Here is a 10,029-nt window from a genome sequence, read left to right as displayed (position 1 = left end):
TGAAATTATGCTGAGTGGCCAGATATGATGTCACATGCCTATAATCCCAGCAACTCAAGAGGCTGAGTCAGGAGGATCACAAATTTGATGGCAGCCTGAGCAATTTTAGCATGATCCTCAGCAACTGGGAATGTAGCTCCATTATGCACTCCTTTTGGTTCCCAATACTGCAAAACAAATAAACAAAAACCAGTTCAAGTTTCTTTTTCACATTCTTTTATTCAATAAAGTAGGTAATCTTAATTTTAAGTGTATCCATTGTTTTATTGAACTAAGTAACCGCTCTATCACTGAACTATACCTCCAGCCCCAACCATCCTTATTTTGAATAAAAACCAAAACACAAAATTTTATTTTAATAAAATCAAATTACTTTGAAGATTTTTTGAATTGTCCTTCTTGCAAAACACATTATTAATCCCTAGTTTGGGTCTTTAATAGAAGTACATAATGGAAGAAGAAAGGAAACTAGAATAAGGAAATTCTCATTATTACTTTTATTTTTAACAAGTATAGCTTAGTGGGAGGAACTTGTTCTCAAGGATTAAGTATTTTTATTCAGTTTTAAGGCAAAATTAAATTTCTTTTGAAAGTGGGATCAGAATATGATGGATGGCCCATCCTCAGGACCATAAAAATAGAGTAGCAGAAGCACTACTTGGAGTTAAAAGTGGACCCAGGGATGTGGATAATGAAAGGTTGTTTGTTGTTGTTGTAAAAAATTACAAAAATTCCTGATATCAGTGAGTTTGTTCACAAATACCCAGCTTCTCCTTTCTGTAAATCTGGTAGGATGACACTTTCCCATCTCTTTTGAAGTTGGGATAATGGTGTGATTTGCTTTAACAAGAAGTGTGAGCAGAGGGAAAGTGTGTCACCTCTAGATAGAGCCATGGGTTTGTGCCAGCTCCTTCTCCTCCCTGTGGTGATGCTTGTAGAAGCATATGGTGAGGTACAATCCCCAGCCAAGGTTCCTGATGACTACAATGAGCAAGTGCCCCTGCTGATCTACACTGGACATGTGGCATAGAGAAGAAATACACTTTTTAAGTTTTCTTTCCCCCGCCCTCTCTCTCCCTCTCTCTTTCTAAATATATATGATTAAAACCAGGGTACTTTACCACCAAGCTACATCTGAGTATCTGAACCTTTTATTTATTTATTTAGGCAGGGTCTTGCTAAATTGCTGAGGCTGGCCTGGAGCCTGTGATTCTTCTGCTTCAGACTTCCAAGTCATTGAGATTACAGACATGTACCACCACATCTGGCAAGAAATATATTTTTAAAATTTGGTGTATTCCAGGGCTGGGGTTGTGGCTCAGTGGTAGAGAGCCCTCCTACCCTCCTAGCACATGTGAGGCCCTGGGTTCGATCCTCAGCACCACACAAAAAATAAATAAAATAAAGATGATATTGTGTCCAACTTTAAAAGAAAATGGTGTATTCCTGGGCATGGTGGCACACACCTGTAATCCCAGAGACTCAGGAGGCTGAGACAGGAGGATTTCAAGTTCAAGGCCAGTCTCAGCAAATTAGTGAGGCCCTCAGTAACTTAGTGAGACTTGTCTCAAAATAAAAAATAAAATAAAAAGAACTGGGGGTGTAGCTCAGTGGTAAAGCACTCCTGGGTTAAATTCCCAGTACAAAAAAAATGGCATATTATAATTATACATAATAGTGGGATTTGTTGTACATACCTCCTTTCTTGCTTCCCTCCTCCTCCCTTCTTTAGGTCCCCTTCCTCTATTCAACTGGTCTCCTTTCTATTTTTATGAGACCTCCCTCTTTTTCCTTTTTTTCTCCCTAGCTTCCCCATATAAAACATGACTCTTGACTTTTTGAGTTTGGCTCATTTCACTTAACATATGCTCTGAAATTCCATCTATTTTCCTGCAAAAAACCCCACATTATTGTATTATTCTTTTTAGCTTAATAAAAATCCATTTTGTATACATAACACATTTTCTTTATCCTCTCATCCATTGAGAGACACCTAGGCTTGACTGTTGTGAACTGTTGCTATAAACATGGGTATACATGTATTGGTATAGTATACTGACTAATTCTCTTTTTTTAGAAGATTTTTACTTACAGATGATACAATACCTTTATTTAATTAATTAATTTTTTTTTTTTTTTTTTGTGGTGCTGAGGATTGAACCCAGTGCCTCACACATGCTAGGCAACCACTTTACCACTGAACTACAACCCCAGCCCTGTTGATTAATTCTTTTTTTTTTAAGTTGGACACAATACCTTTATTTATTTATTTATTTTTTAATATGATGCTGAGGATCCAAACCCAGCACCTCATACCTGCTAGGCGAGCACTCTACCACTGAGCCACAACCCCAGCCCCTTGACAAATTCTTTGGACACTTTTACTTTTGTAAGTCTGAGATTTTAACCTATCTCATCCCAACCCATCCATATTATGGTATTCTACCAGAACAAAACTTAAGAAAGTGGTATTGGCGTAAGAGTCAGGAGGTGGTGACAAGGATGATGAACCATGATACACAATGGAGAAGCATTGGTAAAACTCTTTCCTGAAGTTACTTGGAAGATGAACTTGTAGCTTTAGAAATAATTTGAAAATATAATGTTGGCTACATTTGACAAGAAAAGGGGAGGGGGAAATTGGCTGGCTTGCAAGTAGGAATGAAAGATAAATGAGAATCTGAAAATACAGAGCCATACAGGGTTGTGAGACAGATTGCTTCTTATATTTAAATAATATAAAATTGGGATAAATAATAAAAACTCAGCTTTACAACTAATCAAGGATATTGCCATCACACCATAGTCAAAAACCTTGGAAGGGATTAAGAACCTAGGAAGGTCCAACCAGAATAGGATATTCGGGTCTCTTCAGGAAGGGGTCCTTGAGAGTATTTTAATTGCAGGAAAAGCATTTGGTGACCAGAGTGTATGATGGGATTATAGTAGCCCATATTGCCATTTGCAAATATTGCCTCTTCTCTCCAAAGTCCATGGCAAGATGGTACTTCCCCATTCCATTTGAAATGAATCTTGACCATATGACTGGATTTGTTCAATAAAATGTGAAAGAACTTGCATGTGTCACTTCAGGGCAGAAGCTTCAAGAGTCAGTGCTCACTCATCATTTCCTCTTCCTCCTCCTCTTCTCCCTGTCCTGGTGATGGCAAAACATACTTTGAAAATGAACTCCCTTCAGCAGGAGGCCTGAGTGCTCTGGCCAGCAGGGCCATTCTGCCAACCCATCATGTAGTGTGAGCAAGAAACAAACTTGTGTGTGCGTGGTTTGTGCTGGGAATTGAACCCAGGGCCTCAACTATGCTAAATACCCACTCTATCACTGAGTTCTAACGGTAGCCCAAAGCCAGGGATTTTTATTCACACATGTCTCCCAGCACTTACTACCTAGGAGGTGCTAAAACAATGTTTCGAATAAATGAATGAAATAACAGAGAAGAAAATAGAGGGACTAAGGATGTGGTTCAAGCTTTGGATTTAATCCCCAGCATTAAAAAAAAAAAAAAAAAAAAAAAAAAAAGAGGGGCTGGGGTTGTGGCTCAGTGGTAGAGCACTCACCTAGCACATGCAAGCCACTGAGTTCAATCCTCAGCACCACATAAAAATAAATAAATAAAATAAAAAAGATATTGTGTCCCACTACAACTAAAAAAAATTTTTTTAATCACACATACACACACACACAAACATTAAGCACAGTGTCCAGCCCACAGTGAGTACTTCAAAATATTTTATTGTTTGTTATTATTGCTGATTGACTACTAGAACATATACAAGTGCCCAACATAAAATTTTCAATAAGTTTTATCTACCTTACTTTTCCTTTGTATCTCTTGTAGCACCAAGGACATTGCTTTAAATACACAAAGTACCCACTACTCTGATGACATTTTCACTCACCGTCGTGCTATCCCTATGGCTACAGGATCACCATCTAAAATGACAAGCCAAATACTGTGCTTTCAATCCTTATTCTTCTCTACCCCCAACATGTAGCTCCAGGGGGAAAGTAGACATGTGTTTAAAGTGATACTAGTGTCACCCTCATCTTTCCAGATCTGAACTGTCATGAATGGCTCTATAGAGAACTCTGGATCTCATAGCCAATTTCTAAAAAGACTATTCAAATGCAAAACATTTTGAAGGTACTAATGCTTGGCCTTACGATAAAATTATGATAAAGTCTCCAAGGGTTGAAAAAAACCTGGCTGTGTAATCACCATGGCTGGCCTTTGTTTAAATAAGAGTGAAGAATGTGTACAGGACTGTTTAAACTGAGACCATTTAAATTCTAAAGAATTCAAAAAATAAGGGTAAACACTTAAATGATTTTAAAGATTAACAAGACAGAGGCCTCTACCTCTTCCTTTCTCTCTATGGTTTTGGGGATTCATGGGGGTGGGAGTGGGGGTCCATTTTCCAGTGTATAACCAGCTCACACAACCTCGATTGTCTGGGGGCACATATTTTGGCACTGATATTCCGTGTACCCTGGATTTTTATTTCTGAAAGTATGGCCACGATTTTTGTTTTGTTTTGTGGTGCTGGGGATTCAGCACCTGGAGAATGCTTGGCCACAATTTTAATCATATACTCCAACACCCTTATTTTACAAGAAACATTAGGCCCAGTGCTAGACACAGGTCTTGGCCATAGGTGTTCACTAACTATTTGTTGATTAATTAAGCTTGCACCAATGGCTTGCTTATAAATAGTAAGCTGCAGAGTTAGAAACCAAATTCAAGTCTCTTGACCCTGAGTTCAACGTTCCCTCGGTTCTTCCTCGTTCTGTGAATGAAGATCCCAAGTGCCACAGTCCATGTTGTCAGCGTGCCTCTCTTCCTTTGGCCCTCTAAACTAGAAGCCGTCAGAAAAGACTGAGCTAAAGCCAGAAGGCAATAGATCCTGGTCTCACAGAAGCCACTTAACAGTCAGGTGCTACTGTAAAAAACAAGGAGACAGAAGTCAAGTGACTCTCTCCATGTACAGCTGGCCTTCCATGTCTGTGCATCCTACATCCTCAGAGTTGCCAACTACGGGTCAAAAATATGGGGAGAAAACTGTTATATTGAGAATGTTCAGAATTTTAGGGGGGCTCATTATTCCCATATCGATAGAGTGCTACAGCTGTTTACATACATTTTAGATATTATTATGTAATTTAGAGATAATTTAAAGTACAGAGAGAGGAGGACATGTATAGGTTATATGCAAATACCAATTGATATGAGAGAGTTGAGCATCCTGGGATTTGGGTATTTGTGAAGGTCCTGGAAATAATATGAATGGGGGGAAGCCTGTGTCCTTAATTTCAGTTGAAGTAACAAGAAGCTGTTTCCCTTCTGTCCCATCAGAAAGAGCCTCAGGAGCACCCTCAGTCAGGTGTCAGGTTGGGCATCTGCCTGTGTCTTGTTTTGTCTTCGCACATCATGCCTGGACCTTCAAACCTCATGACTGGGACACTGTACTCACATTTGTCAACCTTTCCCTTTGAGGAACTGGCCAGTGTTCTCTAAACCCCCAATTTCTGGCTATCATCTTGTTCTGAATAAACTGATGACCCAGAACCAAGGTGCTTCCGCCTGTCTGACTCTGAGTACTGTGCGTCCTTCGGACCCTGTGTCTTGGTCTGCTGCCTACTTCCCTGGGGGTTAGTCTGGTGGCAGGGTCATTTTCTCTAGCTCCATTCCCTCAGGCTTTTGTCCCCTGCTCTCACCATTAACCCGTGATGCCAAGAGTACAGCCAAATACAGTCATGTTGCAATAGTCTCTTTTTCCTTTTTGGCTTTACATTCACCTCTAAGAAAACACAGACACAGCTGCTTGCAATTTTAGTTTTTTTCCCCTCATTTCTTACTCTCTTTGCATTTTTTTTTAAATCTTCAGCAAGAGACCTTCTTAAGTTTTAAAAATTCATTAAATCAGAACTAAGTTTGGGCTGGGGATGTAACTCACTGGTCAAGCACTTGCCTAGCATGTATGAGGCCCTGGGTTCACCCATAGGACCAAGAACAAACAAACACAAAAAACTAAGGGTTATGAAGAATATCTAAACTGTAGAATAAAGTGTTCACATTGAGTTTAAAATATTAGTTCAAATATATCTTATCATGAGATAAAAGTTGATTAATCATAAAAGCATTGCTTTTAAAGTGGATTTACATGGGTTATGGTTATAGCTCAGTGGTAGAGTACTTGCCTCGCAATGTGAGGTAGTGGGTTCAATCCTCAGCACCACATAAAAATAAATAAATAAAATAAAGGTATTGTGTCCCTCTATGACTAAAAAAATTTTTTTTAATTAAAACGGATTTTCATATTTAAAAAATTATTATGCAAAGTCTTGTTTACTTATTTATTTTTTGGTGTTGGGGATCAAATCCAGGGCCTTGTGCATCTAGGCAAGTGCCCTCTCAGTGAGCTACACCCCCAGTCCTATACAAAGTTTAAATGCACAACAAAAAATCATACCAAATCTCTTATACCTATCATTCAGCCTAATCAATCTAAAATGTACATATTTGTTCCTAATGTGTTCAGTTGACTGAGTACAGTCAATAGATGATGACTCAACTAATTTTCTTATAGGTAACTGAAGGTCAACTTAAAATGACAAGGACTTTGTTTTATTGACCTGAATCACAGACATGCATTCTGTGAGTCCCACAAAGCTGGGCATGGTGGTGAATGCCTGTGAGGCCAGAGATTGAAAGGCTGAGGCAGGAGGACTGCAGGCTGAAGGCCAGTCTCAGCAACTTAGTGAGGCTCAAAGTAACTTAGCAAGATCCTGTCTCAAAATAAAAAATAAAAAGGACTTAGAGTACATGTCAGTGGTAAAACACCTCTGGTTTGAATTTCAGCACCAAAAAACCCCCACATAAACCAAAACCAAAATTGGATCTGACCCTTTCTGTCTATCCTGTAGTTCAGGGACTTCAATTGTCTTATGTCTGTATTACCAAATTTTTTAAATTGGTCTCTTCTGTCCCTCTCAGAGTTAGCTCTGAACTTTGAAAACAGTATGAGGCAGAGAAGGAAACAGAATCAGGGAAAACGTTCTGGCTTTTGTTTTCCAAAGAGCCAAGGAGCCCAAGGGAAAATTAGTGGGTTTGCGAAGGAAAGATCATTCGCAGGTATAGATAATATTTAGGGGCAAAAATAGAGCTCCTTGGTGGGGAAAAAGAACAAAGGAGGGTCCTGAGGGTTCCTGATCAGCAGGGACCCTGGTTCTGATTCCTAGGAGGCAGCAAATCCCCAGGGAAAAATGTGTGCTGACTGGTCTAGGCTGGGTGACTGACAGGAAGACTCACTCACAAAGGATGCCTGGATCCCAAACATGACACAAAGGTAACAGACATTGCTGGGTCCAGAGGGACCATGTGGTCAGGGCTAATGGTTTTATGAGTGATACCACTGTCAGATGAGCACACTATCACTCCCAGCCCTGTCCCCTTAGTGATCTTGGCACTGGGTGAGACCTTGGAGCTCTGAGCACACCCCCCCCACCCCCCACCCCGGGTCCCATGGATGAAAAGAGAAAGAGTTGTGAGCTTCAGAGGCAGGTAAGTTACTTGCCCAAGATCACACAGCTGCTTACAAATGGCGGAGCTAGGTCAGGCCTGGTTGTGATAGCAGACCTGAAGCACTTGTGGGGGGTGAAGGAGCCCCCATGCAGATGGACACAGCCCCAGCTGCCAAGACTCCTCCCAACTCAGAGAGCCTTATGACCATGCCAGACCCCAGTCTCCTCATCTGTGAAAAGGAGGTACAACACCTACCTACCCGTTAGGGCCTCTGGCGAGCCTGAGATAAGATCATGGAGATGAGATAAATCGTACTGTACACATGTCCTGGTTTGGGAATAATATCAGGAAGAAGCATATTAACAATGAGCATTTTAACCACAGCCCAGAGTCCCTGCTGGACCCTGGAGGGCAATCAGTTCCTGGAGGCTGAGCTCTGATGCCCCGTCTGAGTACAGCTTGCTCCCCTTTCCTGGAACATCTTACCCACCCTCTCCTCCCCTTGCACTTTTCCTGTGCAAACTCCTATTGATCTGGTCTCAATGGAATATATCATCTTCTCTAAAGGAACTTCCTGGGTCACTCCCCATCTAAACATCTGGGTGACACACTCCTCTGGGCAGTCCTGACATGCACTGCTCCATTAGCACAGAAATGTCCCATTCACCAGCCCGTCAGTCCCTCTGCTCTTCCGTCATCTCTACTTCAATTAAACTAGCAAGATCCTTAGAGTGGTGTCTATGTGTGCCCAATTTAAAATGGGATCATGGCCTGATAAGTCCATTGGAAATTGAAAATATCACCAGGAGCAGTGGTACACATCTGTAATCACAGAGACTTGGAAACTAAGGCAGGAGGATTGCAAGTTCAATACCAGCCTCAGCAATTTAGGGAGACTCTAAGCAATATAGACCCTGTCTCTAAATAAATATATAAATAAATAAAGGGCTGGGGATGTAGCTCAGTGGTAAAGCACCCCTGAGTTCAATCCTCAGTACCAAAAGAAAAGAAAGAAAGAAAAGAAAATATCACAAGCAGAAAACACATTTAATAACTCCCAACTTAACCTACCAGATCTTCTCAGCGCAGCGCTGCAGCACGATGTGGAGCAGCAGCTGTTTCGCAGCTCAGTGTTGTAGCCGCCAGGAGCTCTGGCAGCTCTGGCTCTTTGCCTCAGCCCAGCATCGAAAGACAGTATGGTTCCGCCTATCGCTATCCCTGGAAAAGATGAAAATGCAAAATTCATAGTATGGCTTGTACTGAATGTGCATCGCTTCTCTGTTCCGACTTAAGATTTTTCAATTTTGTGATGGTGCAAATGTGTACCTCTACTGGGCTGGGGATGTGGCTCAGCAGCAGAGCGCTTGCTTAGTTTGCCTAGGTGGGAGAGTTCAAGCCCCAGAATCTTAAAACAACCAAACCAAAAAAGGCTGGGCTGGAGTTGTTGCTCAGCAGTAGAGTGCTTGCCTAGCATATGTGAGACAATGGGTTCGATTCTCAGCACCACATATAATAAGTAAATAAAAAAAAGGTCTATCAACAACTAGAAATATTAAAAAAAAAAAAAAAAAAAAAAAGGGCATCGTGGCTCACACCTGTAATCCCAGCGGCAGATGGGGGTGTGCTGAGACATGAGGATCTCAAGTTCAAAGCCAGCTTCAGCAATTTAACAAGGCCCTATGGAACTTAGTCAGACTCTGTCTCAATAAATAAATAAACAAACAGACAGACAAATAAATAAACTAAGGCTGTCTGGAAAAAGGACTGGGGGTATGATACCTTTACAGAGAAGAGAGGAGTAGATGGAAAGAGGAGACAGAAGGAATGAAATGGAGTACACTCAATTTCATACATGTATGATTATGTCAAAATGACTAATAAAAGCATAAAAAACAAATTCATTGAAAACAAAAAATGGGGGCTGGGGTTGTGGCTCGGTGGTACAGTGCTTGTCTAGCACATGTGAGGCACTGAGTTTGATCCTCAGCACCACATAAAATAAATAAATAAAAGTATTGTGTTCATCTACAACTAAAAAAAATTTTTTTTTAATATATTTCTAGGGGTTGGGGTTGTGGCTCAGTGGTAGAGCATTTGCCTAGCATGTGTGAGGCACTGGGTTCGAGTCTCAGCACCACATATAAATAAAATAAAGGTCCACTTACAACTAAAATAAATATTTAAAAAAATGTATCTCTACAACTTTCAATAAGTTACATGAGTCATCTAATATTTTCTTATAAAATAGGCGATTTTTTGCCAAAATGGAGGCTAATATAAGTGTTCTGAGCACATTAGACAAGTCCAATCTATGATGTTTGGTAACTTGGGTATATGAAATGCATTTTATCTATTTATTTTTGTGCTGGAGAATGAACTCAGGGATGCTTAAGCACTGAGGTACATCCCCAGCCCTTTCTATTTTGAGATAGGGTCTCTGCCAAGTTGCTGAGGTGTGCCTGCGATCCTGCTGCCTTAGCCTCCCAAA

This window comes from Callospermophilus lateralis, chromosome 3 (genome assembly GCF_048772815.1).
Source record: "Callospermophilus lateralis isolate mCalLat2 chromosome 3, mCalLat2.hap1, whole genome shotgun sequence".
Lineage (NCBI taxonomy): Eukaryota > Metazoa > Chordata > Mammalia > Rodentia > Sciuridae > Callospermophilus > Callospermophilus lateralis.
Note: the sequence above shows the minus strand (reverse complement) of the source record.